General features: G+C 54.7%; 37 non-coding genes across 37 annotated transcripts; 30 read left to right on the top strand and 7 right to left on the bottom strand.

Annotated features, from left to right (window-relative positions):
- The first annotated feature begins 228 nt into the window (after positions 1 to 228).
- Positions 229 to 301, top strand: Trnam-cau (transfer RNA methionine (anticodon CAU)). Its single transcript has one exon. It is a non-coding gene; the product is annotated as a tRNA-Met (tRNA).
- A 304-nt stretch (positions 302 to 605) lies between these two features.
- Trnae-uuc (transfer RNA glutamic acid (anticodon UUC)) lies at positions 606 to 677 on the top strand. The gene has a single exon. It is a non-coding gene; the product is annotated as a tRNA-Glu (tRNA).
- Positions 678 to 875: 198 nt separating this feature from the next.
- Trnai-aau (transfer RNA isoleucine (anticodon AAU)) lies at positions 876 to 949 on the top strand. The gene has a single exon. It is a non-coding gene; the product is annotated as a tRNA-Ile (tRNA).
- A 604-nt stretch (positions 950 to 1,553) lies between these two features.
- On the bottom strand, positions 1,554 to 1,625 carry Trnag-ucc (transfer RNA glycine (anticodon UCC)). Its single transcript has one exon. It is a non-coding gene; the product is annotated as a tRNA-Gly (tRNA).
- A 340-nt stretch (positions 1,626 to 1,965) lies between these two features.
- On the top strand, positions 1,966 to 2,036 carry Trnag-gcc (transfer RNA glycine (anticodon GCC)). Its single transcript has one exon. It is a non-coding gene; the product is annotated as a tRNA-Gly (tRNA).
- Positions 2,037 to 2,416: 380 nt separating this feature from the next.
- Trnam-cau (transfer RNA methionine (anticodon CAU)) lies at positions 2,417 to 2,489 on the top strand. The gene has a single exon. It is a non-coding gene; the product is annotated as a tRNA-Met (tRNA).
- Positions 2,490 to 2,793: 304 nt separating this feature from the next.
- Trnae-uuc (transfer RNA glutamic acid (anticodon UUC)) lies at positions 2,794 to 2,865 on the top strand. The gene has a single exon. It is a non-coding gene; the product is annotated as a tRNA-Glu (tRNA).
- Positions 2,866 to 3,063: 198 nt separating this feature from the next.
- On the top strand, positions 3,064 to 3,137 carry Trnai-aau (transfer RNA isoleucine (anticodon AAU)). The gene has a single exon. It is a non-coding gene; the product is annotated as a tRNA-Ile (tRNA).
- Positions 3,138 to 3,741: 604 nt separating this feature from the next.
- Positions 3,742 to 3,813, bottom strand: Trnag-ucc (transfer RNA glycine (anticodon UCC)). Its single transcript has one exon. It is a non-coding gene; the product is annotated as a tRNA-Gly (tRNA).
- Positions 3,814 to 4,153: 340 nt separating this feature from the next.
- Trnag-gcc (transfer RNA glycine (anticodon GCC)) lies at positions 4,154 to 4,224 on the top strand. The gene has a single exon. It is a non-coding gene; the product is annotated as a tRNA-Gly (tRNA).
- A 380-nt stretch (positions 4,225 to 4,604) lies between these two features.
- Positions 4,605 to 4,677, top strand: Trnam-cau (transfer RNA methionine (anticodon CAU)). Its single transcript has one exon. It is a non-coding gene; the product is annotated as a tRNA-Met (tRNA).
- A 304-nt stretch (positions 4,678 to 4,981) lies between these two features.
- On the top strand, positions 4,982 to 5,053 carry Trnae-uuc (transfer RNA glutamic acid (anticodon UUC)). Its single transcript has one exon. It is a non-coding gene; the product is annotated as a tRNA-Glu (tRNA).
- Positions 5,054 to 5,251: 198 nt separating this feature from the next.
- On the top strand, positions 5,252 to 5,325 carry Trnai-aau (transfer RNA isoleucine (anticodon AAU)). Its single transcript has one exon. It is a non-coding gene; the product is annotated as a tRNA-Ile (tRNA).
- Positions 5,326 to 5,929: 604 nt separating this feature from the next.
- Positions 5,930 to 6,001, bottom strand: Trnag-ucc (transfer RNA glycine (anticodon UCC)). Its single transcript has one exon. It is a non-coding gene; the product is annotated as a tRNA-Gly (tRNA).
- Positions 6,002 to 6,341: 340 nt separating this feature from the next.
- Positions 6,342 to 6,412, top strand: Trnag-gcc (transfer RNA glycine (anticodon GCC)). Its single transcript has one exon. It is a non-coding gene; the product is annotated as a tRNA-Gly (tRNA).
- A 380-nt stretch (positions 6,413 to 6,792) lies between these two features.
- Trnam-cau (transfer RNA methionine (anticodon CAU)) lies at positions 6,793 to 6,865 on the top strand. Its single transcript has one exon. It is a non-coding gene; the product is annotated as a tRNA-Met (tRNA).
- Positions 6,866 to 7,169: 304 nt separating this feature from the next.
- Trnae-uuc (transfer RNA glutamic acid (anticodon UUC)) lies at positions 7,170 to 7,241 on the top strand. Its single transcript has one exon. It is a non-coding gene; the product is annotated as a tRNA-Glu (tRNA).
- A 198-nt stretch (positions 7,242 to 7,439) lies between these two features.
- On the top strand, positions 7,440 to 7,513 carry Trnai-aau (transfer RNA isoleucine (anticodon AAU)). Its single transcript has one exon. It is a non-coding gene; the product is annotated as a tRNA-Ile (tRNA).
- Positions 7,514 to 8,117: 604 nt separating this feature from the next.
- Trnag-ucc (transfer RNA glycine (anticodon UCC)) lies at positions 8,118 to 8,189 on the bottom strand. Its single transcript has one exon. It is a non-coding gene; the product is annotated as a tRNA-Gly (tRNA).
- Positions 8,190 to 8,529: 340 nt separating this feature from the next.
- Trnag-gcc (transfer RNA glycine (anticodon GCC)) lies at positions 8,530 to 8,600 on the top strand. Its single transcript has one exon. It is a non-coding gene; the product is annotated as a tRNA-Gly (tRNA).
- Positions 8,601 to 8,980: 380 nt separating this feature from the next.
- Positions 8,981 to 9,053, top strand: Trnam-cau (transfer RNA methionine (anticodon CAU)). Its single transcript has one exon. It is a non-coding gene; the product is annotated as a tRNA-Met (tRNA).
- A 304-nt stretch (positions 9,054 to 9,357) lies between these two features.
- Trnae-uuc (transfer RNA glutamic acid (anticodon UUC)) lies at positions 9,358 to 9,429 on the top strand. Its single transcript has one exon. It is a non-coding gene; the product is annotated as a tRNA-Glu (tRNA).
- A 198-nt stretch (positions 9,430 to 9,627) lies between these two features.
- On the top strand, positions 9,628 to 9,701 carry Trnai-aau (transfer RNA isoleucine (anticodon AAU)). The gene has a single exon. It is a non-coding gene; the product is annotated as a tRNA-Ile (tRNA).
- Positions 9,702 to 10,305: 604 nt separating this feature from the next.
- Positions 10,306 to 10,377, bottom strand: Trnag-ucc (transfer RNA glycine (anticodon UCC)). The gene has a single exon. It is a non-coding gene; the product is annotated as a tRNA-Gly (tRNA).
- A 340-nt stretch (positions 10,378 to 10,717) lies between these two features.
- Trnag-gcc (transfer RNA glycine (anticodon GCC)) lies at positions 10,718 to 10,788 on the top strand. The gene has a single exon. It is a non-coding gene; the product is annotated as a tRNA-Gly (tRNA).
- Positions 10,789 to 11,168: 380 nt separating this feature from the next.
- On the top strand, positions 11,169 to 11,241 carry Trnam-cau (transfer RNA methionine (anticodon CAU)). The gene has a single exon. It is a non-coding gene; the product is annotated as a tRNA-Met (tRNA).
- Positions 11,242 to 11,545: 304 nt separating this feature from the next.
- On the top strand, positions 11,546 to 11,617 carry Trnae-uuc (transfer RNA glutamic acid (anticodon UUC)). Its single transcript has one exon. It is a non-coding gene; the product is annotated as a tRNA-Glu (tRNA).
- Positions 11,618 to 11,815: 198 nt separating this feature from the next.
- Trnai-aau (transfer RNA isoleucine (anticodon AAU)) lies at positions 11,816 to 11,889 on the top strand. The gene has a single exon. It is a non-coding gene; the product is annotated as a tRNA-Ile (tRNA).
- Positions 11,890 to 12,487: 598 nt separating this feature from the next.
- On the bottom strand, positions 12,488 to 12,559 carry Trnag-ucc (transfer RNA glycine (anticodon UCC)). The gene has a single exon. It is a non-coding gene; the product is annotated as a tRNA-Gly (tRNA).
- Positions 12,560 to 12,920: 361 nt separating this feature from the next.
- Trnag-gcc (transfer RNA glycine (anticodon GCC)) lies at positions 12,921 to 12,991 on the top strand. The gene has a single exon. It is a non-coding gene; the product is annotated as a tRNA-Gly (tRNA).
- A 160-nt stretch (positions 12,992 to 13,151) lies between these two features.
- On the top strand, positions 13,152 to 13,224 carry Trnam-cau (transfer RNA methionine (anticodon CAU)). Its single transcript has one exon. It is a non-coding gene; the product is annotated as a tRNA-Met (tRNA).
- Positions 13,225 to 13,529: 305 nt separating this feature from the next.
- Trnae-uuc (transfer RNA glutamic acid (anticodon UUC)) lies at positions 13,530 to 13,601 on the top strand. Its single transcript has one exon. It is a non-coding gene; the product is annotated as a tRNA-Glu (tRNA).
- Positions 13,602 to 13,800: 199 nt separating this feature from the next.
- Positions 13,801 to 13,874, top strand: Trnai-aau (transfer RNA isoleucine (anticodon AAU)). The gene has a single exon. It is a non-coding gene; the product is annotated as a tRNA-Ile (tRNA).
- A 583-nt stretch (positions 13,875 to 14,457) lies between these two features.
- On the bottom strand, positions 14,458 to 14,529 carry Trnag-ucc (transfer RNA glycine (anticodon UCC)). The gene has a single exon. It is a non-coding gene; the product is annotated as a tRNA-Gly (tRNA).
- A 361-nt stretch (positions 14,530 to 14,890) lies between these two features.
- Positions 14,891 to 14,961, top strand: Trnag-gcc (transfer RNA glycine (anticodon GCC)). The gene has a single exon. It is a non-coding gene; the product is annotated as a tRNA-Gly (tRNA).
- A 160-nt stretch (positions 14,962 to 15,121) lies between these two features.
- On the top strand, positions 15,122 to 15,194 carry Trnam-cau (transfer RNA methionine (anticodon CAU)). Its single transcript has one exon. It is a non-coding gene; the product is annotated as a tRNA-Met (tRNA).
- A 305-nt stretch (positions 15,195 to 15,499) lies between these two features.
- Trnae-uuc (transfer RNA glutamic acid (anticodon UUC)) lies at positions 15,500 to 15,571 on the top strand. The gene has a single exon. It is a non-coding gene; the product is annotated as a tRNA-Glu (tRNA).
- Positions 15,572 to 15,679: the final 108 nt, after the last annotated feature.

The raw sequence follows: 15,679 nt of genomic DNA, 5'->3' as shown, positions 1-15,679 counted from the left end.
TAGCGCCGGCCTGGCCTCACAAGTTGCTGTGTCCAGGTGCCTCCGAGGCACTGAACTTTAACGACAAGGAGTGCTGCCTATCGTTGCAACAGCTGCAGCAACACCGCAATCAAATGGGCCGGCAATGCACGTGTAGTAACAGAACACGTTATCCAGGAAGTACAGTGTCTCTACGTCTAATATTGGGTACAGGGTTTACCTATTTTCGAGGGCAAGCGGTGCACCCGTGCCTCGGTAGCGCAGTAGGCAGCGCGTAAGTCTCATAATCTTAAGGTCGTGAGTTCGATCCTCACCCGGGGCATTTAATTTTCTGTGACTGATGGTGGTGCTGTTGCTAGGGCACCAACTTATTTCTTGTTTGTTATCCACGACGTTTCAACGCTTCAGCGGGAAAATGTTTACTCCTTGTTATTGCTACTTACAGCTTCCCTTTTCCTCTTCTCCCAGCAGAGCATGAAGCCAAAAGCATTGCTCTGCGACGTTTGAGGTGCGCGCCTTGCCAGTCAGTATGCGCAAAGATGCTCGCAAAGAGAGAAGGGCGACGACGCGGGACTCGACACGAAATGCGCCAAGCGACCGTCCGAACCGTCGAGTGAGCTCCCACGTCCGGTGTGGTCTAGTGGCTAGGATACCTGGCTTTCACCCAGGAGGCCCGGGTTCGATTCCCGGTACCGGAACGGAATTTTTCCCACACGAATCGTGACAAGTTTGAGCTGTCCGAACTGCCGTTTCCCGTCCTGCTCGCAATATAGCTACTGTTTCGTGAGCGTCAGCAGGATACAGACAAGGGAAGCAGACACACGACGACCATAGAAATGGCGTATGGCTTCATGCCACATGTTTCGAGCGTGGGGCTGAGCATCTGCGTCCGTCGAGGCCCGTTAGCTCAGTTGGTTAGAGCGTCGTGCTAATAACGCGAAGGTCGTGGGTTCGATCCCCCCACGGGCCACTACGCTTTTACTACCACGAAAAGGCAGCGCCGATTTCAGCTGGCGAGTGTGATGACCAAAAGATCATCACTCTGCGTGGAAGCCGACAGACAGAGGATCCGAACCCGACTTGTCGGGAAGCGCTACAGCATTCACTCGGCAATGGCCATCATATGTTGAATACACTGGTTCTCATACGATAAAGAGAAAATGAAAGAAAGTGTCCGATTGCCGATATGTAACAACTTTGGCCCTTGTCAGTACTTGGGCGGGCGAGCGCATGGGAACACAGGGTGCTGTTGGCAGTTTCGCTTCCTATTTTTCTTTCTCCTTTGTTTTCGGAGCTACAGCCCGATTCGGTCAGGGAGACGCCACCGTGAAATGAAGGGGCGTGCTGTGTGTCCATCGCCTCGCCTCGCCTCTCCTTACCTCTCTCAGTCGTTTCTCGTGCTTGTCGTTTTGATATAGGCCGATTGGAGAGCGTCAGCTCTCGCGTCAGCTGAGCAAAGTCGAGACAAGTCGAGACACACTATCTATAGGCTGGTCTGCAGCGAGTAAGAGGCGGCAAAACATGAATGTAAGGGCGCGTGGCAAAAGTACTCATACGCGAAATTAAAAGCCTGCTGCGGTGGCCGGGAATCGAACCCGGATCAACTGCTTGGAAGGCAACTATGCTGACCATTACACCACCACCGCACAAGCGAGCGCCCCGACGCCGCGCGGTGTCGGCTTCCCGCCTGTCGGCAGCGGCCGAAGGTGATCGTACCTGCAGGCGCATTTCGAGGTAGGCTAGGGGAACACATCCAGTTGCATTCGGACGGCGTATCCACGCACACTTCGCATCCTTTGGCAAGAGTCGGCGCCGGCGACGCAAGAGTACGCAGAGGACCGCGTTCTGGCGGCATTTTTAAGCAGTGCAGTGCAGGATTCAGCGTCTGCAGCATCTTCTCGACAGAATGCTACGGCGCTCGACGGCAGTCCCACTTTCCCTTGCGACATGCGCTCGGGAAGCAGCGTGAACTTACTACCGACCCGAGCATCGGTGGTTCAGTGGTAGAATGCTCGCCTGCCACGCGGGCGGCCCGGGTTCGATTCCCGGCCGATGCATCATTTTGCTTTTCCCGCGATAGTGCTGCCGTGTGGCTTGCGCGCTTGAGATGCACGATCCACAAGAATATATAGCTGGATTCCCTTGAGAAGAACCGAGAACGCAGCACTCGCGGGTCCCCACTAGGACGCTCGCATCATGTTCTACAGACTAGCGCCGGCCTGGCCTCACAAGTTGCTGTGTCCAGGTGCCTCCGAGGCACTGAACTTTAACGACAAGGAGTGCTGCCTATCGTTGCAACAGCTGCAGCAACACCGCAATCAAATGGGCCGGCAATGCACGTGTAGTAACAGAACACGTTATCCAGGAAGTACAGTGTCTCTACGTCTAATATTGGGTACAGGGTTTACCTATTTTCGAGGGCAAGCGGTGCACCCGTGCCTCGGTAGCGCAGTAGGCAGCGCGTAAGTCTCATAATCTTAAGGTCGTGAGTTCGATCCTCACCCGGGGCATTTAATTTTCTGTGACTGATGGTGGTGCTGTTGCTAGGGCACCAACTTATTTCTTGTTTGTTATCCACGACGTTTCAACGCTTCAGCGGGAAAATGTTTACTCCTTGTTATTGCTACTTACAGCTTCCCTTTTCCTCTTCTCCCAGCAGAGCATGAAGCCAAAAGCATTGCTCTGCGACGTTTGAGGTGCGCGCCTTGCCAGTCAGTATGCGCAAAGATGCTCGCAAAGAGAGAAGGGCGACGACGCGGGACTCGACACGAAATGCGCCAAGCGACCGTCCGAACCGTCGAGTGAGCTCCCACGTCCGGTGTGGTCTAGTGGCTAGGATACCTGGCTTTCACCCAGGAGGCCCGGGTTCGATTCCCGGTACCGGAACGGAATTTTTCCCACACGAATCGTGACAAGTTTGAGCTGTCCGAACTGCCGTTTCCCGTCCTGCTCGCAATATAGCTACTGTTTCGTGAGCGTCAGCAGGATACAGACAAGGGAAGCAGACACACGACGACCATAGAAATGGCGTATGGCTTCATGCCACATGTTTCGAGCGTGGGGCTGAGCATCTGCGTCCGTCGAGGCCCGTTAGCTCAGTTGGTTAGAGCGTCGTGCTAATAACGCGAAGGTCGTGGGTTCGATCCCCCCACGGGCCACTACGCTTTTACTACCACGAAAAGGCAGCGCCGATTTCAGCTGGCGAGTGTGATGACCAAAAGATCATCACTCTGCGTGGAAGCCGACAGACAGAGGATCCGAACCCGACTTGTCGGGAAGCGCTACAGCATTCACTCGGCAATGGCCATCATATGTTGAATACACTGGTTCTCATACGATAAAGAGAAAATGAAAGAAAGTGTCCGATTGCCGATATGTAACAACTTTGGCCCTTGTCAGTACTTGGGCGGGCGAGCGCATGGGAACACAGGGTGCTGTTGGCAGTTTCGCTTCCTATTTTTCTTTCTCCTTTGTTTTCGGAGCTACAGCCCGATTCGGTCAGGGAGACGCCACCGTGAAATGAAGGGGCGTGCTGTGTGTCCATCGCCTCGCCTCGCCTCTCCTTACCTCTCTCAGTCGTTTCTCGTGCTTGTCGTTTTGATATAGGCCGATTGGAGAGCGTCAGCTCTCGCGTCAGCTGAGCAAAGTCGAGACAAGTCGAGACACACTATCTATAGGCTGGTCTGCAGCGAGTAAGAGGCGGCAAAACATGAATGTAAGGGCGCGTGGCAAAAGTACTCATACGCGAAATTAAAAGCCTGCTGCGGTGGCCGGGAATCGAACCCGGATCAACTGCTTGGAAGGCAACTATGCTGACCATTACACCACCACCGCACAAGCGAGCGCCCCGACGCCGCGCGGTGTCGGCTTCCCGCCTGTCGGCAGCGGCCGAAGGTGATCGTACCTGCAGGCGCATTTCGAGGTAGGCTAGGGGAACACATCCAGTTGCATTCGGACGGCGTATCCACGCACACTTCGCATCCTTTGGCAAGAGTCGGCGCCGGCGACGCAAGAGTACGCAGAGGACCGCGTTCTGGCGGCATTTTTAAGCAGTGCAGTGCAGGATTCAGCGTCTGCAGCATCTTCTCGACAGAATGCTACGGCGCTCGACGGCAGTCCCACTTTCCCTTGCGACATGCGCTCGGGAAGCAGCGTGAACTTACTACCGACCCGAGCATCGGTGGTTCAGTGGTAGAATGCTCGCCTGCCACGCGGGCGGCCCGGGTTCGATTCCCGGCCGATGCATCATTTTGCTTTTCCCGCGATAGTGCTGCCGTGTGGCTTGCGCGCTTGAGATGCACGATCCACAAGAATATATAGCTGGATTCCCTTGAGAAGAACCGAGAACGCAGCACTCGCGGGTCCCCACTAGGACGCTCGCATCATGTTCTACAGACTAGCGCCGGCCTGGCCTCACAAGTTGCTGTGTCCAGGTGCCTCCGAGGCACTGAACTTTAACGACAAGGAGTGCTGCCTATCGTTGCAACAGCTGCAGCAACACCGCAATCAAATGGGCCGGCAATGCACGTGTAGTAACAGAACACGTTATCCAGGAAGTACAGTGTCTCTACGTCTAATATTGGGTACAGGGTTTACCTATTTTCGAGGGCAAGCGGTGCACCCGTGCCTCGGTAGCGCAGTAGGCAGCGCGTAAGTCTCATAATCTTAAGGTCGTGAGTTCGATCCTCACCCGGGGCATTTAATTTTCTGTGACTGATGGTGGTGCTGTTGCTAGGGCACCAACTTATTTCTTGTTTGTTATCCACGACGTTTCAACGCTTCAGCGGGAAAATGTTTACTCCTTGTTATTGCTACTTACAGCTTCCCTTTTCCTCTTCTCCCAGCAGAGCATGAAGCCAAAAGCATTGCTCTGCGACGTTTGAGGTGCGCGCCTTGCCAGTCAGTATGCGCAAAGATGCTCGCAAAGAGAGAAGGGCGACGACGCGGGACTCGACACGAAATGCGCCAAGCGACCGTCCGAACCGTCGAGTGAGCTCCCACGTCCGGTGTGGTCTAGTGGCTAGGATACCTGGCTTTCACCCAGGAGGCCCGGGTTCGATTCCCGGTACCGGAACGGAATTTTTCCCACACGAATCGTGACAAGTTTGAGCTGTCCGAACTGCCGTTTCCCGTCCTGCTCGCAATATAGCTACTGTTTCGTGAGCGTCAGCAGGATACAGACAAGGGAAGCAGACACACGACGACCATAGAAATGGCGTATGGCTTCATGCCACATGTTTCGAGCGTGGGGCTGAGCATCTGCGTCCGTCGAGGCCCGTTAGCTCAGTTGGTTAGAGCGTCGTGCTAATAACGCGAAGGTCGTGGGTTCGATCCCCCCACGGGCCACTACGCTTTTACTACCACGAAAAGGCAGCGCCGATTTCAGCTGGCGAGTGTGATGACCAAAAGATCATCACTCTGCGTGGAAGCCGACAGACAGAGGATCCGAACCCGACTTGTCGGGAAGCGCTACAGCATTCACTCGGCAATGGCCATCATATGTTGAATACACTGGTTCTCATACGATAAAGAGAAAATGAAAGAAAGTGTCCGATTGCCGATATGTAACAACTTTGGCCCTTGTCAGTACTTGGGCGGGCGAGCGCATGGGAACACAGGGTGCTGTTGGCAGTTTCGCTTCCTATTTTTCTTTCTCCTTTGTTTTCGGAGCTACAGCCCGATTCGGTCAGGGAGACGCCACCGTGAAATGAAGGGGCGTGCTGTGTGTCCATCGCCTCGCCTCGCCTCTCCTTACCTCTCTCAGTCGTTTCTCGTGCTTGTCGTTTTGATATAGGCCGATTGGAGAGCGTCAGCTCTCGCGTCAGCTGAGCAAAGTCGAGACAAGTCGAGACACACTATCTATAGGCTGGTCTGCAGCGAGTAAGAGGCGGCAAAACATGAATGTAAGGGCGCGTGGCAAAAGTACTCATACGCGAAATTAAAAGCCTGCTGCGGTGGCCGGGAATCGAACCCGGATCAACTGCTTGGAAGGCAACTATGCTGACCATTACACCACCACCGCACAAGCGAGCGCCCCGACGCCGCGCGGTGTCGGCTTCCCGCCTGTCGGCAGCGGCCGAAGGTGATCGTACCTGCAGGCGCATTTCGAGGTAGGCTAGGGGAACACATCCAGTTGCATTCGGACGGCGTATCCACGCACACTTCGCATCCTTTGGCAAGAGTCGGCGCCGGCGACGCAAGAGTACGCAGAGGACCGCGTTCTGGCGGCATTTTTAAGCAGTGCAGTGCAGGATTCAGCGTCTGCAGCATCTTCTCGACAGAATGCTACGGCGCTCGACGGCAGTCCCACTTTCCCTTGCGACATGCGCTCGGGAAGCAGCGTGAACTTACTACCGACCCGAGCATCGGTGGTTCAGTGGTAGAATGCTCGCCTGCCACGCGGGCGGCCCGGGTTCGATTCCCGGCCGATGCATCATTTTGCTTTTCCCGCGATAGTGCTGCCGTGTGGCTTGCGCGCTTGAGATGCACGATCCACAAGAATATATAGCTGGATTCCCTTGAGAAGAACCGAGAACGCAGCACTCGCGGGTCCCCACTAGGACGCTCGCATCATGTTCTACAGACTAGCGCCGGCCTGGCCTCACAAGTTGCTGTGTCCAGGTGCCTCCGAGGCACTGAACTTTAACGACAAGGAGTGCTGCCTATCGTTGCAACAGCTGCAGCAACACCGCAATCAAATGGGCCGGCAATGCACGTGTAGTAACAGAACACGTTATCCAGGAAGTACAGTGTCTCTACGTCTAATATTGGGTACAGGGTTTACCTATTTTCGAGGGCAAGCGGTGCACCCGTGCCTCGGTAGCGCAGTAGGCAGCGCGTAAGTCTCATAATCTTAAGGTCGTGAGTTCGATCCTCACCCGGGGCATTTAATTTTCTGTGACTGATGGTGGTGCTGCTGCTAGGGCACCAACTTATTTCTTGTTTGTTATCCACGACGTTTCAACGCTTCAGCGGGAAAATGTTTACTCCTTGTTATTGCTACTTACAGCTTCCCTTTTCCTCTTCTCCCAGCAGAGCATGAAGCCAAAAGCATTGCTCTGCGACGTTTGAGGTGCGCGCCTTGCCAGTCAGTATGCGCAAAGATGCTCGCAAAGAGAGAAGGGCGACGACGCGGGACTCGACACGAAATGCGCCAAGCGACCGTCCGAACCGTCGAGTGAGCTCCCACGTCCGGTGTGGTCTAGTGGCTAGGATACCTGGCTTTCACCCAGGAGGCCCGGGTTCGATTCCCGGTACCGGAACGGAATTTTTCCCACACGAATCGTGACAAGTTTGAGCTGTCCGAACTGCCGTTTCCCGTCCTGCTCGCAATATAGCTACTGTTTCGTGAGTGTCAGCAGGATACAGACAAGGGAAGCAGACACACGACGACCATAGAAATGGCGTATGGCTTCATGCCACATGTTTCGAGCGTGGGGCTGAGCATCTGCGTCCGTCGAGGCCCGTTAGCTCAGTTGGTTAGAGCGTCGTGCTAATAACGCGAAGGTCGTGGGTTCGATCCCCCCACGGGCCACTACGCTTTTACTACCACGAAAAGGCAGCGCCGATTTCAGCTGGCGAGTGTGATGACCAAAAGATCATCACTCTGCGTGGAAGCCGACAGACAGAGGATCCGAACCCGACTTGTCGGGAAGCGCTACAGCATTCACTCGGCAATGGCCATCATATGTTGAATACACTGGTTCTCATACGATAAAGAGAAAATGAAAGAAAGTGTCCGATTGCCGATATGTAACAACTTTGGCCCTTGTCAGTACTTGGGCGGGCGAGCGCATGGGAACACAGGGTGCTGTTGGCAGTTTCGCTTCCTATTTTTCTTTCTCCTTTGTTTTCGGAGCTACAGCCCGATTCGGTCAGGGAGACGCCACCGTGAAATGAAGGGGCGTGCTGTGTGTCCATCGCCTCGCCTCGCCTCTCCTTACCTCTCTCAGTCGTTTCTCGTGCTTGTCGTTTTGATATAGGCCGATTGGAGAGCGTCAGCTCTCGCGTCAGCTGAGCAAAGTCGAGACAAGTCGAGACACACTATCTATAGGCTGGTCTGCAGCGAGTAAGAGGCGGCAAAACATGAATGTAAGGGCGCGTGGCAAAAGTACTCATACGCGAAATTAAAAGCCTGCTGCGGTGGCCGGGAATCGAACCCGGATCAACTGCTTGGAAGGCAACTATGCTGACCATTACACCACCACCGCACAAGCGAGCGCCCCGACGCCGCGCGGTGTCGGCTTCCCGCCTGTCGGCAGCGGCCGAAGGTGATCGTACCTGCAGGCGCATTTCGAGGTAGGCTAGGGGAACACATCCAGTTGCATTCGGACGGCGTATCCACGCACACTTCGCATCCTTTGGCAAGAGTCGGCGCCGGCGACGCAAGAGTACGCAGAGGACCGCGTTCTGGCGGCATTTTTAAGCAGTGCAGTGCAGGATTCAGCGTCTGCAGCATCTTCTCGACAGAATGCTACGGCGCTCGACGGCAGTCCCACTTTCCCTTGCGACATGCGCTCGGGAAGCAGCGTGAACTTACTACCGACCCGAGCATCGGTGGTTCAGTGGTAGAATGCTCGCCTGCCACGCGGGCGGCCCGGGTTCGATTCCCGGCCGATGCATCATTTTGCTTTTCCCGCGATAGTGCTGCCGTGTGGCTTGCGCGCTTGAGATGCACGATCCACAAGAATATATAGCTGGATTCCCTTGAGAAGAACCGAGAACGCAGCACTCGCGGGTCCCCACTAGGACGCTCGCATCATGTTCTACAGACTAGCGCCGGCCTGGCCTCACAAGTTGCTGTGTCCAGGTGCCTCCGAGGCACTGAACTTTAACGACAAGGAGTGCTGCCTATCGTTGCAACAGCTGCAGCAACACCGCAATCAAATGGGCCGGCAATGCACGTGTAGTAACAGAACACGTTATCCAGGAAGTACAGTGTCTCTACGTCTAATATTGGGTACAGGGTTTACCTATTTTCGAGGGCAAGCGGTGCACCCGTGCCTCGGTAGCGCAGTAGGCAGCGCGTAAGTCTCATAATCTTAAGGTCGTGAGTTCGATCCTCACCCGGGGCATTTAATTTTCTGTGACTGATGGTGGTGCTGTTGCTAGGGCACCAACTTATTTCTTGTTTGTTATCCACGACGTTTCAACGCTTCAGCGGGAAAATGTTTACTCCTTGTTATTGCTACTTACAGCTTCCCTTTTCCTCTTCTCCCAGCAGAGCATGAAGCCAAAAGCATTGCTCTGCGACGTTTGAGGTGCGCGCCTTGCCAGTCAGTATGCGCAAAGATGCTCGCAAAGAGAGAAGGGCGACGACGCGGGACTCGACACGAAATGCGCCAAGCGACCGTCCGAACCGTCGAGTGAGCTCCCACGTCCGGTGTGGTCTAGTGGCTAGGATACCTGGCTTTCACCCAGGAGGCCCGGGTTCGATTCCCGGTACCGGAACGGAATTTTTCCCACACGAATCGTGACAAGTTTGAGCTGTCCGAACTGCCGTTTCCCGTCCTGCTCGCAATATAGCTACTGTTTCGTGAGCGTCAGCAGGATACAGACAAGGGAAGCAGACACACGACGACCATAGAAATGGCGTATGGCTTCATGCCACATGTTTCGAGCGTGGGGCTGAGCATCTGCGTCCGTCGAGGCCCGTTAGCTCAGTTGGTTAGAGCGTCGTGCTAATAACGCGAAGGTCGTGGGTTCGATCCCCCCACGGGCCACTACGCTTTTACTACCACGAAAAGGCAGCGCCGATTTCAGCTGGCGAGTGTGATGACCAAAAGATCATCACTCTGCGTGGAAGCCGACAGACAGAGGATCCGAACCCGACTTGTCGGGAAGCGCTACAGCATTCACTCGGCAATGGCCATCATATGTTGAATACACTGGTTCTCATACGATAAAGAGAAAATGAAAGAAAGTGTCCGATTGCCGATATGTAACAACTTTGGCCCTTGTCAGTACTTGGGCGGGCGAGCGCATGGGAACACAGGGTGCTGTTGGCAGTTTCGCTTCCTATTTTTCTTTCTCCTTTGTTTTCGGAGCTACAGCCCGATTCGGTCAGGGAGACGCCACCGTGAAATGAAGGGGCGTGCTGTGTGTCCATCGCCTCGCCTCGCCTCTCCTTACCTCTCTCAGTCGTTTCTCGTGCTTGTCGTTTTGATATAGGCCGATTGGAGAGCGTCAGCTCTCGCGTCAGCTGAGCAAAGTCGAGACAAGTCGAGACACACTATCTATAGGCTGGTCTGCAGCGAGTAAGAGGCGGCAAAACATGAATGTAAGGGCGCGTGGCAAAAGTACTCATACGCGAAATTAAAAGCCTGCTGCGGTGGCCGGGAATCGAACCCGGATCAACTGCTTGGAAGGCAACTATGCTGACCATTACACCACCACCGCACAAGCGAGCGCCCCGACGCCGCGCGGTGTCGGCTTCCCGCCTGTCGGCAGCGGCCGAAGGTGATCGTACCTGCAGGCGCATTTCGAGGTAGGCTAGGGGAACACATCCAGTTGCATTCGGACGGCGTATCCACGCACACTTCGCATCCTTTGGCAAGAGTCGGCGCCGGCGACGCAAGAGTACGCAGAGGACCGCGTTCTGGCGGCATTTTTAAGCAGTGCAGTGCAGGATTCAGCGTCTGCAGCATCTTCTCGACAGAATGCTACGGCGCTCGACGGCAGTCCCACTTTCCCTTGCGACATGCGCTCGGGAAGCAGCGTGAACTTACTACCGACCCGAGCATCGGTGGTTCAGTGGTAGAATGCTCGCCTGCCACGCGGGCGGCCCGGGTTCGATTCCCGGCCGATGCATCATTTTGCTTTTCCCGCGATAGTGCTGCCGTGTGGCTTGCGCGCTTGAGATGCACGATCCACAAGAATATATAGCTGGATTCCCTTGAGAAGAACCGAGAACGCAGCACTCGCGGGTCCCCACTAGGACGCTCGCATCATGTTCTACAGACTAGCGCCGGCCTGGCCTCACAAGTTGCTGTGTCCAGGTGCCTCCGAGGCACTGAACTTTAACGACAAGGAGTGCTGCCTATCGTTGCAACAGCTGCAGCAACACCGCAATCAAATGGGCCGGCAATGCACGTGTAGTAACAGAACACGTTATCCAGGAAGTACAGTGTCTCTACGTCTAATATTGGGTACAGGGTTTACCTATTTTCGAGGGCAAGCGGTGCACCCGTGCCTCGGTAGCGCAGTAGGCAGCGCGTAAGTCTCATAATCTTAAGGTCGTGAGTTCGATCCTCACCCGGGGCATTTAATTTTCTGTGACTGATGGTGGTGCTGCTGCTAGGGCACCAACTTATTTCTTGTTTGTTATCCACGACGTTTCAACGCTTCAGCGGGAAAATGTTTACTCCTTGTTATTGCTACTTACAGCTTCCCTTTTCCTCTTCTCCCAGCAGAGCATGAAGCCAAAAGCATTGCTCTGCGACGTTTGAGGTGCGCGCCTTGCCAGTCAGTATGCGCAAAGATGCTCGCAAAGAGAGAAGGGCGACGACGCGGGACTCGACACGAAATGCGCCAAGCGACCGTCCGAACCGTCGAGTGAGCTCCCACGTCCGGTGTGGTCTAGTGGCTAGGATACCTGGCTTTCACCCAGGAGGCCCGGGTTCGATTCCCGGTACCGGAACGGAATTTTTCCCACACGAATCGTGACAAGTTTGAGCTGTCCGAACTGCCGTTTCCCGTCCTGCTCGCAATATAGCTACTGTTTCGTGAGCGTCAGCAGGATACAGACAAGGGAAGCAGACACACGACGACCATAGAAATGGCGTATGGCTTCATGCCACATGTTTCGAGCGTGGGGCTGAGCATCTGCGTCCGTCGAGGCCCGTTAGCTCAGTTGGTTAGAGCGTCGTGCTAATAACGCGAAGGTCGTGGGTTCGATCCCCCCACGGGCCACTACGCTTTTACTACCACGAAAAGGCAGCGCCGATTTCAGCTGGCGAGTGTGATGACCAAAAGATCATCACTCTGCGTGGAAGCCGACAGACAGAGGATCCGAACCCGACTTGTCGGGAAGCGCTACAGCATTCACTCGGCAATGGCCATCATATGTTGAATACACTGGTTCTCATACGATAAAGAGAAAATGAAAGAAAGTGTCCGATTGCCGATATGTAACAACTTTGGCCCTTGTCAGTACTTGGGCGGGCGAGCGCATGGGAACACAGGGTGCTGTTGGCAGTTTCGCTTCCTATTTTTCTTTCTCCTTTGTTTTCGGAGCTACAGCCCGATTCGGTCAGGGAGACGCCACCGTGAAATGAAGGGGCGTGCTGTGTGTCCATCGCCTCGCCTCTCCTCCCCTCTCTCAGTCGTTTATCGTGCTTGTCGTTTTGATATAGGCCGATTTGAGAGCTTCAGCTCTCGCGTCAGCTGAGCAAAGTCGAGACAAGTCGAGACACACTAAGGGCTGGTATGCAGCGAGTAAGAGGGGGGAAAAAAACAATAATTTAAGAGCGCGCGGCAAAAGTACTCATACGCGAAATTAAAAGCCTGCTGCGGTGGCCGGGAATCGAACCCGGATCAACTGCTTGGAAGGCAATTATGCTGACCATTACACCACCACCGCACAAGCGAGCGCCCCGCCTCCGCGCTGTGTCGGCTTCCCGCCTGTCGGCAGCGGCCGAAGGTGATCGTACCTGGCAGGCGCATTTCGAGGTAGGCTAGGGGAGCACATCCAGACGCATTCGGACAGCGTATCCGCGCACATTTCGCATCCTTTGGCAAGAGTCGGCGCCGGCGACGCAACAGTACGCAGAGGACCGCGTTCTGGAGGCATTTTTAAGCAGTGCCGTGCAGTGCAGTGCAGTGCAGTGCAGGATTCAGCGTCTGCAGCGTCTTCTGCACAGAATGCTACGGCGCTTGACGGCAGCCCCACTTTCCCTTGAGACATCTGCTCGGGAAGCAGCGCGAAGTTACCGCTGGCCAGAGCATCGGTGGTTCAGTGGTAGAATGCTCGCCTGCCACGCGGGCGGCCCGGGTTCGATTCCCGGCCGATGCATCATTTTGCTTTCCCGCGATAATGCTGCCGCAACACCGCAATCAACTGGGCCGGCAATGAACGTGTAGCAACAGAACACGTTATCCAGGAAGTACAGTGTTTCTACGTCTAATATTGGGTACGCAACTTACCCAGTTTCCAGGCGAAACGGTTCACCCGTGCCTCGGTAGCGCAGTAGGCAGCGCGTAAGTCTCATAATCTTAAGGTCGTGAGTTCTATCCTCACCCGGGGCATTTAATTTTCTGTGACTGATGGTGGTGCTGTTGCTAGGGCGCCAACGTATTTCTTGTTTGTTATCCACAACGTTTCAACGCTTCAGCGGGAAAATGTTTACTTCCGCTTATTGCTACTTACAGCTTCCCTTTTCCTCTTCTTCCAGCACAGCATGAAGCCAAAAGCATTGCTCTGCGACGTTTGAGGTGCGCGCCTTGCCAGTCAGTATGTGCAAAGATGCTCGCAAAGAGAGAAGGGCGCCGACGTGGCACTCGACACGAAATGCGACAAGCGACCGTACGAACGGTCCAATGGAACGGCCACATCCGGTGTGGTCTAGTGGCTAGGATACCTGGCTTTCACCCAGGAGGCCCGGGTTCGATTCCCGGTACCGGAACGTAATTTTTTTCCACACGAATCGTGACAAGTTTGAGCTGTCCGAGCGGCCGTTTCCCGTCCTGCTCGCAATATAGCTACTGTTTCGTGACCGTCAGCAGAATATAGACTAGGGAAGCAGACACACGACGACCATAGAAATGGTGTATGGCTTCATGCCAGCTGTTTCCAGTTTAGGGCTGAGCAACTGCATCTGCCGAGGCCCGTTAGCTCAGTTGGTTAGAGCGTCGTGCTAATAACGCGAAGGTCGCGGGTTCGATCCCCCCACGGGCCACTACTCTTTTACTACTACGAAAAGGCAGCGCCGATTTCAGCTGGCGAGTGTGATGACCAAAAGATCATCACCATGCGTGGAAGTTGACAGAGGATCCGAACCCGACTTGTCGGGAAGCGCTACAGCATTCACTCGGCAATGGGCATAATATTTTGAATACACTGGTTCTCAACCGATGAAGAGAAAATGAAAGAAAATGTCTGATTGCCGATGCGTAACAACTTTGGCCCTTGTCAGTACTTGGGCGGGTGAGCGCGTGGGAACACAGTGTACTATTGGCAGTTTTACTTCCTATTTTTCTTTTCGGAGCTACAGCCCGATTCGGTGAGGGAGACGCCACCGTGAAATGAAGGGGCGTGCTGTGTGTCCATCGCCTCGCCTCTCCTCCCCTCTCTCAGTCGTTTATCGTGCTTGTCGTTTTGATATAGGCCGATTTGAGAGCTTCAGCTCTCGCGTCAGCTGAGCAAAGTCGAGACAAGTCGAGACACACTAAGGGCTGGTATGCAGCGAGTAAGAGGGGGGAAAAAAACAATAATTTAAGAGCGCGCGGCAAAAGTACTCATACGCGAAATTAAAAGCCTGCTGCGGTGGCCGGGAATCGAACCCGGATCAACTGCTTGGAAGGCAACTATGCTGACCATTACACCACCACCGCACAAGCGAGCGCCCCGCCTCCGCGCGGTGTCGGCTTCCCGCCTGTCGGCAGCGGCCGAAGGTGATCGTACCTGGCAGGCGCATTTCGAGGTAGGCTAGGGGAGCACATCCAGACGCATTCGGACAGCGTATCCGCGCACATTTCGCATCCTTTGGCAAGAGTCGGCGCCGGCGACGCAACAGTACGCAGAGGACCGCGTTCTGGAGGCATTTTTAAGCAGTGCCGTGCAGTGCAGTGCAGTGCAGTGCAGGATTCAGCGTCTGCAGCGTCTTCTGCACAGAATGCTACGGCGCTTGACGGCAGCCCCACTTTCCCTTGAGACATCTGCTCGGGAAGCAGCGCGAAGTTACCGCTGGCCAGAGCATCGGTGGTTCAGTGGTAGAATGCTCGCCTGCCACGCGGGCGGCCCGGGTTCGATTCCCGGCCGATGCATCATTTTGCTTTCCCGCGATAATGCTGCCGCAACACCGCAATCAACTGGGCCGGCAATGAACGTGTAGCAACAGAACACGTTATCCAGGAAGTACAGTGTTTCTACGTCTAATATTGGGTACGCAACTTACCCAGTTTCCAGGAGAAACGGTTCACCCGTGCCTCGGTAGCGCAGTAGGCAGCGCGTAAGTCTCATAATCTTAAGGTCGTGAGTTCGATCCTCACCCCGGGCATTTAATTTTCTGTGACTGATGGTGGTGCTGTTGCTAGGGCGCCAACGTATTTCTTGTTTGTTATCCACAACGTTTCAACGCTTCAGCGGGAAAATGTTTACTTCCGCTTATTGCTACTTACAGCTTCCCTTTTCCTCTTCTTCCAGCACAGCATGAAGCCAAAAGCATTGCTCTGCGACGTTTGAGGTGCGCGCCTTGCCAGTCAGTATGTGCAAAGATGCTCGCAAAGAGAGAAGGGCGCCGACGTGGCACTCGACACGAAATGCGACAAGCGACCGTACGAACGGTCCAATGGAACGGCCACATCCGGTGTGGTCTAGTGGCTAGGATACCTGGCTTTCACCCAGGAGGCCCGGGTTCGATTCCCGGTACCGGAACGTAATTTTTTTCCACACGAATCGTGACAAGTTTGAGCTGTCCGAGCGGCCGTTTCCCGTCCTGCTCGCAATATAGCTACTGTTTCGTGACCGTCAGCAGAATATAGA

This window comes from Schistocerca cancellata, unplaced genomic scaffold (assembly GCF_023864275.1).
Source record: "Schistocerca cancellata isolate TAMUIC-IGC-003103 unplaced genomic scaffold, iqSchCanc2.1 HiC_scaffold_1085, whole genome shotgun sequence".
NCBI lineage: Eukaryota > Metazoa > Arthropoda > Insecta > Orthoptera > Acrididae > Schistocerca > Schistocerca cancellata.
Note: the sequence above shows the minus strand (reverse complement) of the source record. Positions and strands in the feature narration are given on the sequence as shown.